The sequence below is a fragment of the Canis lupus genome, chromosome 28 (assembly GCF_048164855.1).
Source record: "Canis lupus baileyi chromosome 28, mCanLup2.hap1, whole genome shotgun sequence".
NCBI lineage: Eukaryota > Metazoa > Chordata > Mammalia > Carnivora > Canidae > Canis > Canis lupus.
Window position 1 is genome coordinate 24789766 of NC_132865.1, and position 20324 is coordinate 24810089.

At 38.3% G+C, this 20324-nt stretch overlaps 1 protein-coding gene across 2 annotated transcripts in view; it reads left to right on the forward strand.

Annotated features, from left to right (window-relative positions):
* Positions 1 to 20324, forward strand: part of CPA6 (carboxypeptidase A6) — a 329838-nt gene that overhangs the window by 79172 nt on the left and 230342 nt on the right. The window lies entirely within an intron of this gene.

Consider the following 20324-nt stretch of genomic DNA (forward strand, 5'->3'; position numbering starts at 1 on the left):
GGAGGGTTTCTATTTACACTTTTTAACTCAGGTCCCACCCACAGTGTTAGGGATAGGTCTGGATTGACCCCTCATCCAAAACCATTGAATCAGATTCTCTCACTTTGGAATGTGGAATTGGAGTTGGTGTCTGCTGGTCATATGAACTGAGAACATCTAAACTTAGAAGCCCAACAATTGTAGGACAATCATAGTCTATGAGCTTTTGGAATAAGAACAGGAATCAGAGTACCTCTATCCAAGACTTGGCTGCCAAAACATTTCCTTAAATTTTATAGCATTTTGGGATCCCTGGGTGGCTCAATGGTTTAGTGCCTGCCTTCGGCCCAGGGTATGATCCTAGAGTCCTGGGATCGAGTCCCACATCAGGCTCCCTGCATAGAGCCTGCTTGTCCCTCTGCCTGTGTCTCTGACCCGTCTCTCTCTCTCTCTCTCTCTCATGAATAAATAAAATCTTTAAAAAAATTTTTATAGCATTTCCCAGTATCTTTCCCATAAAGGCCCTGTCCTGCTACATTCTTTTCGTTCTTTTTTAATTTTTTAAATATTTTTTATTTTTTTATTGGAGTTCAATTTGCCAATATCTAGCATAACACCCAGTGCTCATCCCACCAAGTGCCCCCCTCAGTGCCCATCACCCAGCCACTCCAACCCCCCCGCCCACCTCCCTTTCCACTACCCCTTGTTCTAACGACAAGGGTTAGCGAGGTGGAAGAACGAGTGAGTGACATAGAAGACAAGTTGATAGCAAAGAGGGAAACTGAGGAAAAAAGAGACAAACAATTAAAAGACCATGAAGATAGATTAAGGGAAATAAACGACAGCCTGAGGAAGAAAAACCTACGTTTAATTGGTATTCCCGAGGGTGCCGAAAGGGCCAGAGGGCCAGAATATGTATTTGAACAAATTCTAGCTGAAAACTTTCCTAATCTGGGAAGGGAAACAGGCATTCAGATCCAGGAAATAGAGAGATCCCCCCCTAAAATCAATAAAAACCGTTCAACACCTCGACATTTAATAGTGAAGCTTGCAAATTCCAAAGATAAAGAGAAGATCCTTAAAGCAGCAAGAGACAAGAAATCCCTGACTTATATGGGGAGGAGTATTAGGGTAACAGCAGACCTCTCCACAGAGACCTGGCAGGCCAGAAAGGGATGGCAGGATATATTCAGGGTCCTAAATGAGAAGAACATGCAATCAAGAATACTTTATCCAGCAAGGCTCTCATTCAAAATGGAAGGAGAGATAAAGAGCTTCCAAGACAGGCAGCAACTAAAAGAATATGTGACCTCCAAACCAGCTCTGCAAGAAATTTTAAGGGGGACTCTTAAAATTCCCCTTTAAGAAGAAGTTCAGTGGAACAGTCCACAAAAACAAGGACTGAATAGATATCATGATGACACTAAACTCATATCTCTCAAGAGTAACTCTGAACGTGAACGGGCTTAATGACCCCATCAAAAGGCGCAGGGTTTCAGACTGGTTAAAAAAGCAGGACCCATCTATTTGCTGTCTACAAGAGACTCATTTTAGACAGAAGGACACCTACAGCCTGAAAATAAAAGGTTGGAGAACCATTTACCATTCAAATGGTCCTCAAAAGAAAGCAGGGGTAGCCATCCTTATAGCAGATAAACTAAAATTTACCCCGAAGACTGTAGTGAGCGATGAAGAGGGACACTATATCATACTTAAAGGATCTATTCAACAAGAGGACTTAACAATCCTCAATATATATGCCCCAAATGTGGGAGCTGCCAAATATATAAATCAATTATTAACCAAAGTGAAGAAATACTTAGATAATAATACACTTATACTTGGTGACTTCAATCTAGCTCTATACTCGATAGGTCTTCTAAGCACAACATCTCCAAAGAAACGAGAGCTTTAAATGATACACTGGACCAGATGGATTTCACAGATATCTACAGAACTTTACATCCAAACTCAACTGAATACACATTCTTCTCAAGCGCACATGGAACTTTCTCCAGAATAGACCACATATTGGGTCACAAATCGGGTCTGAACCGATACCAAAAGATTGGGATTGTCCCCTGCATATTCTCAGACCATAATGCCTTGAAATTAGAACTAAATCACAACAAGAAGTTTGGAAGGACCTCAAACACGTGGAGGTTAAGGACCATCCTGCTAAAAGATGAAAGGGTCAACCAGGAAATTAAGGAAGAATTAAAAAGATTCATGGAAACTAATGAGAATGAAGATACAACCGTTCAAAATCTTTGGGATGCAGCAAAAGCAGTCCTAAGGGGGAAATACATTGCAATACAAGCATCCATTCAAAAACTGGAAAGAACTCAAATACAAAAGCTAACCTTACACATAAAGGAGCTAGAGAAAAAACAGCAAATAGATCCTACACCCAAGAGAAGAAGGGAGTTAATAAAGATTCGAGCAGAACTCAACGAAATCGAGACCAGAAGAACTGTGGAACAGATCAACAGAACCAGGAGTTGGTTCTTTGAAAGAATTAATAAGATAGATAAACCATTAGCCAGCCTTATTAAAAAGAAGAGAGAGAAGACTCAAATTAATAAAATCATGAATGAGAAAGGAGAGATCACCACCAACACCAAGGAAATACAAACGATTTTAAAAACATATTATGAACAGCTCTACGCCAATAAATTAGGCAATCTAGAAGAAATGGACGCATTCCTGGAAAGCCACAAACTACCAAAACTGGAACAGGAAGAAATAGAAAACCTGAACAGGCCAATAACCAGGGAGGAAATTGAAGCAGTCATCAAAAACCTCCCAAGACACAAGAGTCCAGGGCCAGATGGCTTCCCAGGGGAATTTTATCAAACGTTTAAAGAAGAAATCATACCTATTCTCCTAAAGCTGTTTGGAAAGATAGAAAGAGATGGAGTACTTCCAAATTCGTTCTATGAGGCCAGCATCACCTTAATTCCAAAACCAGAGAAAGACCCCACCAAAAAGGAGAATTACAGACCAATATCCCTGATGAACATGGATGCAAAAATTCTCAACAAGATACTGGCCAATAGGATCCAACAGTACATTAAGAAAATTATTCACCATGACCAAGTAGGATTTATCCCTGGGACACAAGGCTGGTTCAACACCCGTAAAACAATCAATGTGATTCATCATATCAGCAAGAGAAAAACCAAGAACCATATGATCCTCTCATTAGATGCAGAGAAAGCATTTGACAAAATACAGCATCCATTCCTGATCAAAACTCTTCAGAGTGTAGGGATAGAGGGAACATTCCTCGACATCTTAAAAGCCATCTATGAAAAGCCCACAGCAAATATCATTCTCAATGGGGAAGCACTGGGAGCCTTTCCCCTAAAATCGGGAACAAGACAGGGATGTCCACTCTCACCACTGCTCTTCAACATAGTACGGGAAGTCCTAGCCTCAGGAATCAGACAACAAAAAGACATTAAAGGCATTCAAATTGGCAAAGAAGAAGTCAAACTCTCCCTCTTCGCCGATGACATGATACTCTACATAGAAAACCCAAAAGTCTCCACCCCAAGATTGCTAGAACTCATACAGCAATTCGGTAGCGTGGCAGGATACATTTCCCAGAGTTAGAGGTCTCTCATGTTTTGTCACCCTCTCTGATATTTTCACTCATTTTCTCTCCTTTCCCCTTTATTCCCTTTCACTATTATTTATATTCCCCAAATGAATGAGACCATATAATGTTTGTCCTTCTCCGATTGACTTACTTCACTCAGCATAATACCCTCCAGGTCCATCCACGTCAAAGCAAATGGTGGGTATTTGTCATTTCTAATGGCTGAGTAATATTCCATTGTATACATAGACCACAGCTTCTTTATCCATTCATCTTTCGATGGACACTGAGGTTCCTTCCACAGTTTGGCTATTGTGGACATTGCTGCTATAAACATTGGGGTGCAGGTGTCCCGGCATTTTACTGCATCTGTATCTTTGGGGTAAATCTCCAGCAGTGCAATTGCTGGGTTGTAGGGCAGATCTATTTTTACCTCTTTGAGGAACCTCCACACAGTTTTCCAGAGTGGCTGCACCAGTTCACATTCCCACCAACAGTGCAAGAGGGTTCCCCTTTCTCCACATCCTCTCCAACATTTGTGGTTTCCTGTCTTGTTAATTTTCCCCATTCTCACTGGTGTGAGGTGGTATCTCATTGTGGTTTTGATTTGTATTTCCCTGATGGCAAGTGATGCAGAGCATTTTCTCATGTGCTTGTTGGCCATGTCTGTCTTCCTCTGTGAAGTTTCTGTTTGTCTTTTGCCCATTTCATGATTGGATGGTTTGTTTCTTTGCTGTTTAATAACTTCTTTATAGATCTTGGATACTAGCCCTTTATCTGATACGTCATTTGCAAATATCTTCTCCCATTCTGTAGGTTGTCTTAGTTTTGTTGACTGTTTCTTTTGCTGTGCAGAAGGTTTTTATCTTGATGAAGTCCCAATAATTCAATTTTGCTTTTGTTTCCCTTGCCTTCATAGATGTATCTTGCAAGAAGTTGCTGCGGCCAAGTTCAAAAAAGGTGTTGCCTGTGTTCTCCTCTAGCTACCTTATTTTCAAAGGAGTACTCGTTACTTACTTTCTATAATCCGTGTTTCCACCTAGATAGTGAGGATTAACAAATACATTGCTTAATAACCTGAGACATTATGTGGAGACTTTCAAAATCTTTCATAAAAACTATACCTGCTGTATCAGGCACTTCAAAAAGTCTCATTGGAAGACTCTTCTAACTGGCTAATTACAGGCTAAAGGAGTTATGCAGGTGTAACCAAATCTACTACACCTACATGTTGTAACTAAAAAGTTATCTTCACTAGTTTGCAATTATTACTTCACCTCTGCTTTATATTTGCCTTGAAATTCAGAGCTTTTTTTTTTCCTCTGGAGTAGTACAGAATATACATTTAGTTTTTATTTTTCAGGTTCTGAATAGAGAATTCTTCATCGAAAGGACAGGTAGTAGGAACATGCAGCTTCTTCTGGAGAGGTGATAGGGGACAGGTTCTGTCACCAACAGTGGCCATCAGCCTCATAAGCCCATCTCTCAGAGGAGTCTTCCAAACAAGTTCGTCCTTTTTCCTCCCATTATTCTTCTGCTTCCTCTCACCATAGTGACTCTGCTCTAGTTGAGATTCTCAAGAAATTTTTTTTCTGAGGATTGATAGGGGAGAGGAGAGATGTACCTCTATATTACTGATGCCAAATAACTTTTGAAGGTGCTTATTCGCATAGCATTTTATCCCCTTCACATGTACATTATAGTAAGTTTTATCGTAAAAACAATAAGCAATGAATCATTAGGTTCAAGAGTAATATTCTCTCCCTTAGAAATAGCTATATGATCTGGGATATCTCTCTCTCTCTCTTTCTCTCTCTCTGAGAGCTATATCACAAGTTATTAACTTCCACAAAACTCAAAAATTAGTGCTGGTACCTGAAATGGAGACAGAACTGGGATAGACTGCCCTAGGATGTTGTGGGTTTCAGTTCACTTCATGACTTCTTTGTAGATTACCTGCATGTGCTCCAAGAAGAAATTGAAGCCATGCCACTCTCTAACTCTAAACTTCTATACAGTGCCAGTCATCCTGGATTCCTTTATCTCAGTATCCCTTTTTTTCTCCACTTTGGGCTTCCTGCCTCCTCCAAGGCCCTCCCCAAATTCATTGTCTGAGGAGTCTGTGGTGACCTGAATGGATGAAAGAATATCCAAGGGGGTGATGTTGGGCTGAAGGAGTAGGCTTTAAAATATCTTAAGTATACCCATACAATATATGATTATTCAGCCTTTTAAAAATGAATTTCTGACACATGTTACAAACTAGATGAAATTTGAAGACCTTTTACAAACTGAAATAAACACAAAAAGAAAAATCCCATTTAAATCAGATTCCTAAAGAAGTCAGATTCATAGAAAGTAAAATGGTAGTTGTTAGGGGTTGTGGAAAGGGGGCTATATGGGTATTTCATGTTTATTCTCTCAACCCTTGCTTGCTTTTTATGATTTTCCATGTCTTAGACATTTCTAGAGTGTATTCCATGTGCCATGTGACTGACTCTCCTAGCTTTTACCCTAGCCTCTCTTGGACTATAATAGAACAGTCTCCATGCTGGGATGGGTTATAGTGATCCAAATTTTGCATAGGACCCAAAGAGCCCATTGGATGATTAAGTTTTGAGGGAATCAACTGTGGGACCGGCCCTCAAAGTGGGCTACAGAAACTGTAGGAGCAAGAGATTATGTGTTGCATGAAAAGTATAAACAAATTCCTTTAATCAACTCAGATCACACCATTTCTTCACTTAAAGGCATCTGGTGACTTCTCTTCTCCCTTGCATTAAAAAATCAGAGACCTAATGCCTTCAGAGCCCTGCCTCTGATACCTCCCCCTGTTCTTCCTCTTGCTCACTCCTCTCCAGCCACACTGCCTCTTCATTATTCCTCAGTCACCAGGCATGCTCCTGCATCTCAGCCCTTGTCCTTCCCTCTGTCTGGAAGGCCCTCGTGGCTTTTTCACTCGCCTCCCTCATGTCTTTATGCAAGTGCCACCTTCTCAATTACATCCTCTAAGGTCACCATATTTAAAATTAGACCTGCATCTGGTACTACATATAAAGCTTCCCTGCCTTCTAGTCTCTATAGTGCTTCTATATGATTTACTTACTTATGTGTGTATTGCCTCCTTGACAATGTTGGGGATTTTATAATTTTGATAATTTTTGTTTCCTCTTTGCTTAGAATGGTGTGCAGTCCACATTCAACAAACACTTCAGTTACTAAATACAAAAATGAACTAGCGTTTGCTTCCCAAAATTGTTAGAAATTATATAGCTTATACAAAAAGCTCTTTCCCTTTAGAGTGGAATTACAAATGGAAGCTACATAGACCCACAATAATCTCAGAATTCTGGAATAACTCTAATATAACTATATCATAATATAACTAATATAACTCTAATATAATCTATATTGTTGGCAATAGTAATAATGCCAAAATCACTAAACTGTCAAGTAAATCACAAACCCATCTTTTCCAGAAAATCCACATCCGTTGGGAAATCAATGGAATTCATCACCATATTAACTACAATTACTCAATGATATGAATCCCAAAGGCATCTTATGGCATTTTCCCTTGTGAATAAGATTAGGGGAAGGTAGAAAGCTTTACATCATTACAATTTATTAAAGCTGTAATTTTTAACCCCTGCCATATGTCAAACACTATGCTGGTAGTTAAGGTCACTTAAACTCACCACCCTACTAGTAGATATGATTTTATCCAGAGGGTCAAAGAAGTTATCCTTTCAAATTGATGCTTCCAGGTGATTTTAACTTCGGTTTTCTGAATAAAAAATCCAAAGCCATTAAATTATGCTGCACTGCTTCCCTAAATAATAAAGTCAGACCAGCTGGGCTTTGTTTTTGCTGACCCTGAACTAGATTTGAAATTACCAACTTTCTGTAACTACTTTCTACCTGGATTATTAAAAACACTGACTTAGTGAGACTTTTCCACAGTAGAGAGAAATGATATTTTAAAGGTTGTTATCTTTTCCAATTAATTTTTTTGAAAGTCATCTTGGCTTATCACTAGGGAAAATCTCTAAGCAATAAAAGAAATGTAATGAAAAGTAAAAGCAACGTATTATGAAGTGTGTTGTGCATGTTGATGACCTGTGATTCATTCATTATTTATGATAAGCATGTATGGTGAAATTCATGAATAGGACAGTTTTGGTCATGTGAAGTCCTTAAGTGTTAAGCCGGTTGAACACTTTGTTAAAATATACAACAGAGCCTTGGGGCAGTTTCCCAAATATAATTCGGTTGGTAGTTTATTAAAATATAGAATTAAAGTTCTCTAGTATTTACAGTATTGATTATTTTCAATACTCAAGTGCTGGGAGACTCTTGGAAAGAGATGAAGAAAAAAATGATAATATGTGTTTAGTGTGGATCAGGGGAGAAGGACTTATAAGAACAGCCATTATAACTTAATCTATTCCATTATTTTCCCCAAGATAAACTATATCCTAAATGATTCTAGCTCATTTTAACTGAAATAAATTGGTTGGTATATTCCTTTCCCACCTTAAGTACTGCTCAGTTACACATACATCATATTGCTTCGTCTCTTAATTAGCAATTTCTATAGTTTGATGACTGGCAGCCATAATTTAATCAGAGAATATCTGCATTCCCTGGTAACTGGTATAATCTGAATTTGAATTTTATTATGTGTCTGTTTCCATTTGGTAGTGAGAATTCTGGGCTGTATGTCTGGAGCATAAAGAATGGGGTATGCAAGAAAAGCCTGGAGAGGAAAGCAGGGGCTCACTGACATAGGGTTTTGCAGCATAATGCTAAGAACTTTAAGAATTTTATCTTTTTGTGGTTGGAAAGATTATAGTTTTAAGCAAGGAGAGACAGGATGCTATTTGCATTTTTTTTTTCCAAAGTTGGCTTGCCTGCATTGTGCAGTACAGATTGAAGTGGGAGCAGCATGGTAGCAGAAAGACCAGTGGTAGACCAGGCAAAAGAAAGCAGGGGAAGAACATTGGTGACAAATGAAGAAAGAAAGATTCAAGGTCAGAATTAGAGGTAGAAGGCACTAGGTTTGGTAATAAACTGGATGTTTGGTTGAGGAAGAAGGAACTTTCAAAGATATGACCCTGGTTTCTGGAATGGGGGTGTCTGGATTTTGGGTACCCACTTAACAAAATGGAGAAGTGGTGGATTTGAGGAAAAAATAACTTTATTGTTGGAAACTATGTTTGAGATGTTTAGAATATATCCAGGGAGAGGTAACTAGTTATATAGCCAGATATGTGAGCAGAAACTTGGAAGAATGGTTTTAGAGATGAATTTTGGGGAGTTATCAACGTATAGATATATCAAAGTAAGAGGATTAATTGAGATTGCCTAGGAAAAAGCTGTGGAGTGAAAAGAGAAGAAGACCCTTTAAAAAATAACATTTAGAGGCAGTTATAAGAGGCAGATCCACAGGGAAGTCAGTTTCATAAGTCACATCTATGTTGCTCTTCTTTTAACAAGCGTGCATTCCATACCTTGTTTGGTGCTAGGCATGCCAAGATGCTCCGGGGGCTTACACTGCAGAACAGGGAAACAGGAATGGCAAGAAAGCATTACAATCCAGTGCTGTATATATGACCTACGTATTATACTTGTATAATGCACAAGCAAGTGCTAGAAGTGCTATCGTAGCACTATGGCATACAATGTACAATGCTGCCCTCTGTCTGGGTTAGAAAAAGAGATCAGAGGAGCCTCTACAGAAAATCCCCGAGCTGGGTATTACAGGATAAAGGGAATACTTCAGATGAACAAGATGGGGGAGAGTTTTCATTGCAGAAGGAACAAAGGCAAGAAGGGATGAGTCAGCATACCACTCTCATGAGGCAGAAAGGACTATGGTGTGGCTGAAAAGCCAGCATGTGGGTTGGGTAAGGAAGGCGGGAGAGGAGGCTAACTACCACAGAATTCCATACATGATGGAAAGTTGCTGAAGGAGAGCTTAACCTAGGGTAGTGGCTGGCAGGGGGTAGGGATTCAGTTAATATTGACTGAATGCATAATTAGATTTCTATTTCAGAGAGACCCTACTAGTGACAACAGAGAATATATTGGCTTGAGGAGAGAGACAAGTAGGAAGTCCCCTTGGAGCCTCCGACAGGACCAGCTGAGTCATTAGACCTGGAGGGAAACCAGGCAGGTGTATGGAAGAGCTGCTCAGCTACTCTGAGCATTACCATTATTCTACCAGAGACAGAGACATGGGGCTAAGGTCTCTCTCTCACACACACACACACACACACACACACACACACACACAGGTCAAGCCCCCCCCCCCCCATACACATACACAGAGGGGCCATTCCCCCCCCCCCCAACACACACAAAGAGGACCGGGGTGACACACACATGCAGGGGTCAGGGCGATCACAAACACACAGGGGTCAGGGTGACACACACACACACACACACACACACAGCCAGAGACAGGGAGAGACATATACACAGAGCCAGAGCAACACCCATGGAACCCGAGCCAGAGAAACAGAGCCAAACAGATGCACAGAGCCAGAGTGAGATAGACATACAGACTGGGGGAGACCCTCGTGCACATGCATGCACACACACATGCTTAAGATCCTCCAAGGTTTAAGGAACTGATTCAACAAATATTTGTTGAATGCCTACCCAGAATTAGAGCTGGCTGTCGAAGATTCCAGTGAACATAAAACATCGCATATGGAATAGATCCTACTCTTAGCAAGGAAGATCAATGGAACAGTTATCTTTGCTGTCGACTTAGAAAACCAGCTTCCCTGATATATCTCGCCATTTAGAGAAAGGAAGGAAGGATGTTTTTAAAATTTCTATGCAGAGTTCTTTATTTTGTTTGACTGGTTTTTTGTTGTTTGTCCTGTTTAAGGATTGTCTGGTTATATTCTCCAGCAACATGGAATTATTTTCTGGAGATATGCAATGGTTGATTTCAACACTATCACAAGGCTGTTGTTATGAAGAACTTGATTTTTTTTTTAACTACTGTGACTTCCTATCATTAAGTATCTTTAAAAGTTGCCTTTTCAACTTATTTTATTACTCTGTTTGGAGGGAAATAGAAGAGGCCTGCAGTTTTGGCACCTCCCTATCCCCAAATCCTTCCCTTCTCTGTATCTTCCTCATCCCAGTCCAGATTTGCAATTTGTGATCTTGTGAGGCAGTATTTCTGCTCCTTCGAGTCTGAATCTGAAGACACATATTTAAGCAAGAGAAGTCTAATGGTAAGAGGTGGAGGAAATGGGAGGTACAGATGATGGGGTACTATTTTTCATTTTATGGTTTTATATTTGAGAGGAAGGGAGGAAATGGCATCATATTACCTCTGTTTCTCCAGCTTAGTTAGTCTTTGAGGTCAAATTATTTAGAAATATTTTTAATAGATCCAGAGGTCTAGACACAGGGACATATCCATTTGTTTCTGGCTTTCTGTTCTGGACCAATAAGGAACTCCACCAAACTCATAAAGACTATTCTTAACATCCCAAAGACTGTAGGCCAGAATAGAACCTCATTTTTGTATGCCATTTGACTGTTACAAAGAGCCTTCATTTCCATTCTCATTCAGTCCTCCTAAAGCTCTGTTACACAGGTGAGGTTTCACCATTTTATCAAATGATTGAGCCAAGTCTTGAAACCCATTTTGATGACCTGAATTCCAATGCTCTTCCACTCAACATGGATGGCATAAGATCAGGTTTTCAACTGGGCAGGACACTGCGATAGCACCTCACCAAGAATCCTCTAATTCTCTGTCATATGTGCCGCGTAAGTGATAAGTCATCAAAGACCTGGGTTTGGGGCTAACCAGTAATTGTTATACTAATCCATGTTTCCTGTTACATGGTGCTTGTGGGACTATTTGGAGGGAAAAGAATGGGATACTGGAAATAGAAATGTCTCAAACAGAAACTAATTCAGACCAGCAGGATTTAGGGTTATGCATTTTATGCCTTTGATTGACCTGGGCCAGGAAAGGGCATCCCAGAAGTTCTTCTCCTCCAGACTTCTTTATTCATCTAACCCCATTTAGAGCCTGACCAAGGCAGGCAAAACTGAATAAATAGTGGTAACAATAATCTTCCAGTTGCCTGCCCAGTTTGCTTCTGTGCTTCCAGCCTGGTGAAAATATCAGAGGAAGGCATTTTATGTATAGAAAGGGGATAGATAAGAAATAACCTCAGGGAAAACAGAGCCAAAGATAAACTAAGGGAAACTCTCTTTACAATGAAGGCTTTTTTTTTTTTTTAATCCTTTTCAGATACTTCATCTTTGCTACTGTGGGCTCCTCAGTGCTGAGTCTCTCCACCTTCTGATTCACACAATAGTGGCTGTTTTAAAGTCAGGGATTGCAGAGATTAAACACTCCTTTTTAATGATGCCATTACACAGTCATGTGGGAATCTCCCTGTCATGTTCAGCTGAGTGCATCCTCTTCCCCTTCAGGAGCTTCTGAACAGGCATCAAAGCCAGTCTGTGCGATCTCCCGCAAGATTAGGTTGAGAGGAGGTTCACTTTCTTTTCTTCATAGATCTTGATTAATGCAGAACAGAAGAATTCCAACAGAATAGAATGTTATTTTAAGGCAGTTTAGAGTAAAGACTGAATGTTTTTCATGGTCAACTGGAAAAGGGTTTTAGAATTAAGCTCAAGAGGGACATATATCCTTATATCTTCCCATCAGAATCCATTTCTCTTGCCTCTTAACAGTGGGCATTATCTTTCTTCAGCTCATTAGAGCAGGTGAAATCACATAAACCACACTAATGATAAAGTCGATCCCTGTTATCAGAGATTGAATTGCAGTTCTACTTGGATAATAGCAGCCAAAGGACCTGTATATATTATTTTCCTATATCTAATTTTATAAAGTAGAAGCATCTTTGTGCTCTGTTTTTTTAGAGTGACCAAATTGTATTGCTCTTCAATAAGAATTCCTGTGAAAAAGAAGCTTCAGGCATGTAGAGAGAATGTACTGTTGCAACATTCCAGACCATTTTTGGTGTTGGATTGAATAATAATTCTCTACCATTGTGTCATTGTATAATGCCTGTGTGTTACCTAATGTGATCCTACTGATGGTACTGTAATGAATGAGTTTCATTATCCATCTCTTACAGAGATCACAAAAGTAGACTCATTGACCTCAGGTGTCATAGCTAGTAAAAGAAAGCTGGGACTAAAATCCAAAGTGCTAAAATAGAAAATTAGATGGATCAGGCCACTTACCATTGTTAGCCCTTGAGGCTTGGGGTAATGTAGAAAAGGAAGAGGCCTGTTTAGGTGGGTCAGAATAACTTCATGATGCCCACAGAACTGTTTCCATCCTCACTCACAGGACTTTGTCACAGAGGTTTTATAGACTGACGCCCATTCTGTACAAAACTCTCTCATCAGTTGCCCTCAATCCTGATCCAACTCATAAAAGGAAGAAATGTGTGGAATGGAGCAGGAAGAGAGCCAGTACTAGGATTAAGTTTTCTGCTGTTTGCCATCAAGAGCCCTACCTTCTTTTCACATCCCATGTTGTACAATACAAATAAATCCATTCATATTCTGGAAATCTCCCACTATTTCAGATTTTCAGAATCCTATAACATTTTAAATCTGTTTTTCTTCCCAGGATCTGGTACCCATACATCAAAAAGTCTGCATCCACTTAGGTTTTATTCACCAAATGAGGAGAATTAAGTACCTAGTAAGAAGGCACTAAAAAAGTGTAGCCTGAAGAAGGTATTGAAAGGTCCTTATATAATTACAAAGCCATTCAACTTTTGTACATTCATTTGGGGATAGAAAGAAGAAAAATAGATTTTAGTTTTTGTCTTTGAATATAGCTGACAATTCTTTGACTCCTCCACTTCTGTGTGGTTAATTTTAGACTGCTAATATTAACATCTCCTTCCTGATTATTCTTAATTAAACTCAGTCCTGAGCTATTATTAAATGCCAAAACTCTGCATCCTCCGAATATTCTTCCAGAAGGGCTTTCTTTGGCTTATAGGAACCTGACAAGATAATTCTCCATTCTCCCCACTTGCAGGTTGCCTTGTATATTAAAATCCCCAGTAGGTTAAAACCTACCAAATTACTCTGGCAGACATTCCACCAAACCTCTGTGCAACTTGGAAAAAGACAATTGGACAAGAGCATTGAGAGCAAGTGCATGGGATCATGTCGTGGTTTCTATGTGTGAACATTGAGGTTATCCTCATTGTGAAGCAGTCATGGATTGTTAGGAGTGCCTCTCAGCATCGCCACCCCCACCCCTGCTGCAGGAGTGAGGCTTAATAGCATGAACCAGTCCTAGCGTTCTTCCAGCACTGTGATTGGTTCAAGGATGGGTTCAGCATCTTGTTTGATCCGAATCTAGTGAAGTTAAGAAATTGTTCAGTAGCTAGAAAAGTACCCCCTTCTTTCTGACAATGCAGTATATGAACGTAAAACCTGGTACTGCTGCAGTCATTCTGTGACCATAATGGAAGTTGGGTAGAGTGAACAGAGGAATGCTGAGTGATGAAAATTGTAAAGAAATCAAGCTGGCGCCCTGACCAAATTTTGCTGACCTATTCTTGGACTTTTCACTTACAAACAAATAAATTCCGATGATGGCTCAGTACAATCTGAAGTGGGTTTTCTGTTAATTTGGAACCAGAAGCCTTCTAACTGATGTAGTAATTACAGAATGCTATTCCTTAACCCCTGATGGAAGTGTTCTAGAATTGGTTAAACTTAATGGATCCAGACAGTCCACTAAAAAAGAAAACTCTGTTCTTTCCTCCAGGAAGGCAACTCAAAGACCTAAACTGCCCAGTCTCCTACAGAGAGAGGGTCACCACATACATTTACATAGAGGAAGTAAAGGGGAAAAAAGGCAGATCTGGGGCTTCAGGACTCTGTTGGTTCTTCAGTCACCTGGGAACATGACAAAACCTGGCTGCCTCACTCTCTACTAATTCATTGTCCTCACTTCCCTTCACTTGGTGCTCTTCTTTCTCATGGGTGGTTTGCAGTTTTACCACTTTCCTCTGCCTTTTCCTCAAGTGTTTACAGCATTCCCCACCATTACCTTTCAAGGAGATTTTTTGTCAGACTGAGCTTAAGTTCAACATTACTCCTGTTTCCTAGAAATGTTCAGATTCAAGGAACAAGTCACAGGTGATTATAGCTGTTCAGTTCTTATGCCAACGCTGATAAGCCAAATAAACCATTTTGGACAAACCACAAAGTACTCCTCCTAACACACTGGATAATGCTTGACAAAATGTAACCTTAATTCTCAATGCTCTGTGTATATACAGATAATCATTGTCTTGGTTTACCACTTCTTCAATTTTTAAAAGAAAGAAATAATCAAATATTCTACTTTAAATTTAGCCAATTACTAAACATTCAAGACAACCAAGAATATATTTAAAGCACGTTTAAAAAGCTTGGTAATAGTAAACTCAAAAACTATTGGGTAGCATTATAATTTATTAAGATTAAAGTAAATAGATCAAACATTGCAGTCACAGATTAATCAATTTAGGTAATTACTGTAGGACTAATTATTCACAAAACCAGATGTTCACATTCCATTCAGAAGTCTCCAATATGATTTTTTAAAGACTTTATTTTTGTAAGAGAGAGAAAGCAAGCATAAGTGAGGAGAGTAATGTTGGGTGGAGGGAGAAGATGACTCCCATCCCTGAGCAGGGAGCCTGTTGTGGGACTTGATCCCAGGGCCCTGGGATCATGACTGAGCCAAAGACAGACACTTAACCAACTGAGCCACCCAAGGCACCCTCCAATATGATTATTAATAAGTTCTAGACATCTTTGTCAATATCCCAAAAAACTTTAGGCAGGGGAAATACAGGAATTTATAGCTATTAAAGTTTTAATGACCTATCTGAGTTTTTGCATGAATAAATCTTTTTGTCGTTAATTGAACTACAGTTGACATGTATTAGTTTCAGGTGTACAACATAATGATTTGACCATTATATACTTCATAAAACACTCCCCTCGGTAAGAATAGTTACCATTTGTCACCATACAAAGTTAATAGGATATAATTGACTGTATTGTCTATACTGTATTTTTCATTCCTGTGACTAAAGTATTTTTTAACCGAAAGTTTGTACCTCTGAATCTCCTTCACCTATTTTACCATCCTACCACTCATTGACCTCTTGCAACTGAGTTTCATTTCTTTCCTTTCCTTTTTTTTTTTTTTTTAAGATTTCATTTATTTCTTTGTGAGAGACAGAGAGGCAGAGACATAGGAAGAGGGAGAAGGCGGCTCCTTGAGGTGAGCCTGATGCAGAACTCGATCCTAGGACCCCGGGATCATGACCTGAGCCAAAGGCAGACTCTCACCTACTGAGCCACCCAGGTGCCCCAACCAAGAGTTTCTTTTCTATATTTGAGTCCATTTCTATTTTTGTTAATTTGTTCTGTCATTTAGATTATACATACAAGTGAAATCCTATGGTGTGCCTCTTTCTGACTTTTTTCATTTGGCATAATACCCTCTAGGTCCATCCACGTCATCACAATGGCAAGAGTTTATTCTTATGGATAAGTAATATTCCATTGTTGATATACTACATCTTCTTTATCCATTTGTCTATCAGTAAATGGGTTGCTTCTTCATGTTGATTATTGCTAATGGCGCAATAAACATATAAACATGGGGTGCAGTAATATTTTCAAATTAATGTTTTCATTTTCTTCAGATAAATACTCAGAAGGGGAACTACTGGGTCCTGTGGTATTTCTATTTTTATTTTTTGAGGAACCCTCATACTGTTTTTGCACTGTGGCTGCACCAATTTACATTCCCACCAATACACGAAGGTCCCTTTTTCTCCACATACTTGCTAATACTTGATATTTCTGATACTAGCCATTCTGAAGGATGTGACTTGATATTTCATTATGGCTTTGTTTTGCATTTCCCTGGTGATTAGTGATCCTGAGCATCTTTCCATGTATCTCTTGGCCAATTTATTTCTTCTTTGGAAAAATGCCTATTCAGGTCCTCTGCCCATTTTTTAATTAGATTGCTTTTTGGTGTTATAGAAGGATTTTATTTTATACATATGTTGAATATTAACTCCTTATTAGATACATCATTTGCAAATATTTTTGCCCACTCAGTGGGGTACCTTTTCTTCTTGTTGATTTCCTTCTCTGTGCAAAAGTGGTTTTTTTGTTTTTTTTTTTTTGGTTTTTTTTTTTGGTGTAGTCCTAATAGTTTATTTTTTCCTTTGTTTCCATTGAGGAGACCAAGAAAAATATTGCTAAGGCCAATATCTAGAGATCACTGCCTATGTTTACTATTGACAATCCTATGGTTTCCAGTATTATAATTAGATCTTTGATCCATTTTGAGGTGTGTGTGTGTGTGTGTGTGTGTGTGTGTGTGCGCGCGCGCGCCTGTTGGGTAAAAGAAAGTGGTTTGGTTTCATTCTTTTACGTGTAGCTGTACAGTTTTTACAACAGAATTTGTTGAAGAGAATGTCTTTTCCCTACTGTGTGTTCTTGCTTCCTGTGTTGTAGATTAATTGATCATGTAAGCATGGGTTTATTTCTGAGATTTCTATTCTGTTCCATTGATCGATGTGTCTATTTTTTGCCAGTGACATGCTGTTTCAATTACCACAGTTTTACGGTATAGTTTGAAAGCTGGGATTGTGATACCTTCAGCTTTGTTCTTTCTCAAGATTGTTGTGGCAATTTGGGATTGTTTGTGGTTGCATACAGATTTTAGGATTTTGTTCTAGTTCTGTGAAAAAAGCTATTGGTATTTTGATAAGGATTACATTGAATCTATACATTATTTTGCATAGTATGAGCATTTTAATAATCTTCTAATCCATGAGCACAGTATATCTTTCCATTTATGTGTCTTCATTTCTTTCATAAGTATCTTACAATTTTTAGAGTATAGATCTTTCATCTCTTTCACCTCTTGGTTAAATTTATTCTATGTACTTTGTTTTTTAAGAAAACACCGTCTATAATTGCATCAACATTTTAGTTTTTGCTACTTTGCCTATAGAAACACAACAGATTTCTATATATTATTTTCTTATCCTGAAACTATACTGAATTTATTCTAATGTTTTGGAGGACTTTTTTTTTTTTTTTTTTTTAGGATATTCTGTATAATATTAACATCTGTGAGTAGTGACAGTTTTACCTCTTCCTTACCAATTTGGTTTTTTTTAAAGATTTATTTTTTTTTATCTATTCATGATAGATATAGAGAGAGGCAGAGACATAGGCAGAGGGAGAAGCAGGCTCCATGCAGGGAGCCCGACGCGGGACTTGATTCCGGGACTCAAGGATTGCGCCCTAGGCCAAAGGCAGGCGCTAAACCGCTGAGCCACCCAGGGATCCCCTTCCTTACCAGTTTGGATGCCTTTAATTTTTTTCTGATTTCTACAGCTAGGACACTTAGTACTATGTTGAATAAAAGCGGTGAGTGGATGGACACTTGGGTGGCTCAGTAATTGAGCATCTGCCTTTTCATCTGTCTCTCATGAATAATATTTTTAAAAAAGAAATGGTGAGTGAACATCCTTGTCTTATTCCTGATATCAGAGAAAAAGATTTCAACTTTCACCATTGAGTATCACATGCATTTTCTGCATTTAATCAGATCATATTTTTATCTTCATTTTGTTAACATGGTGTATCATGTTGATTTTCAGATACTAAACCATCCTTACATCCCTGGAGTGAATACTACTTAATTATGGTGGATAATCCTTTTTAATATATTGTGGAATTTGATTTGCTAATATTTTGTTGAGGATTTTTGCGTGTATATTCATGAAGGATATTGGCCTGTAATTTTCTTTTTCTCTAGTTTCTTTGGTTTAGTTATCAGGGTAATGCTGGCCTTATAAATGAATTTGGAAGCTTTCTTTCCTCTACTATTTTTGGAATAATTTGAGAAGAATATTTACTACTCCTTCTTTAAATGTTTGGTAGAATTTACCTGTCAAGCCATCTCATCCTGGACTTCTGTTGGGGAGTTTTCAATTACAAATTCACTTTCATTACCATTAATCAGATTTTCTGTTTCCTTTTGATTCAGCATCAGAAGATTGCATATTCCTAGGAGTATATCCATTTCTTCTAGATTGTTCAATTTGTTGGTATATAACTTTTCAAAGTAGTCTTTCATTTTTTTATTTTAAAATTTTTAAAAAGATTTCAATTATTCATGAGAGAGAGAGGGGCAGAGACACAGGCAAAGAGAGCAGCAGGCTCCATGCAGGGAGCCTAATGCAGGACTTGATCCCAGGACTCCAGGATCAGCCCTGGGTGGAAGGCAGGCACTAAACCGCTGAGCCACCCAGGCTGCCCACATAGTATAGTAGTCTTTTATAATCTTTCATACAACTGTGTTGTCAACTTTAATTTTTCTATCATGTCTGATTGAGTCCTGTAAGTTTTTCTATAGGTTTATTATTTTTTTTCCTTTTAAAGAACCAATTCTTAGTTTCATTGACCTTTTCTTTCTTTCTTTTTTTTTTTTTTAGTTTCTATTTCATTTATTTTGGCTCTAATCTTTATTATTGCTTTCCTTCTACTAACTTTGGGCTTTATTCATCCTTGAGCAGTTCTTTTAGGTGTAAGGTTAAATTACATATTTGAGATTTTTCATACTTCTTGATGTTAGGCCTGTATTGCTGTAACTTCTTTCTTAGAATTGCTTTACTGTGTCCTAATTTTGAACCATTGTTTTTCCACTTCAATTTCTCCCCAGATATTTTTTAATTTCCTCTTTGGTTTCTTCATTTAATCGTTGTTTATTTAATAATATGTTGTTTACCTTTCATGTGTTTGTGGTTCTTCCATTTTTTAAAAATTCTAGTTCATACCATTGTGGTTATATAAGATGCTTGATATGATTTCAGAGCTTTTAGATTTGAGATTTGTTTTGTGGTCTAACATATGTAATCTATCCTGGAGAATGTTTCATATACAGTTGAAAAGAATATGTATTCTACTTTTTTGGATGGAATGTTTTGTATATATCTGTTAACTCCATCTGGTCTAATGTGTCATTCAAAGCCACTGTTTCCTTATTAATTTTCTAGGTGGATGATGTACCCATTGATATAAGTGTGCTGTTAAAGTTCTCTATTATTATTAGCCATTTCTCGCTTTGTCTGTTAACATTTGCTTGAGAAATTTAGGTGCTCCCATGTTAGATGCATATTTATAAGTCTTATATCATCTTGGACTGATTTATCATTATGTATTATCCTTCTTTATCTCCTATTACAGACTTTGTTTTAAAGTCTATTTTGTCTAAGTACTGCAACCTCAGCTTTTTTCCCCTTTTGTATGGAATATATTTTTCCATCCCTTTGCTTTCAGTCTGCATGTGTCTATAAGTCTGAAGTGAATCTCTTATAGGTAGTATGTGGATGCATTTTGTTTTTTCACTCATGATTTTTGATTGAAGCATTTGGTCCATATCCCTTAAGGGAATTATTGATAGGCATGCACTCTTTGCCACTTTAATTATCTCGTGGTTTTTGTAGTTCTTCTCTGCTCCTTTCTCCTATTTTCCCTTGTGATTGATTACTTTCTTTACATTTCCTTTTTCTTGATTTTTTTTTTGTCTATTTTAGGTTTTTGGTTTGTATTTACCATGGGCTTCACACATAGCAGTGTATATTAAATTGATGGCTGCTTA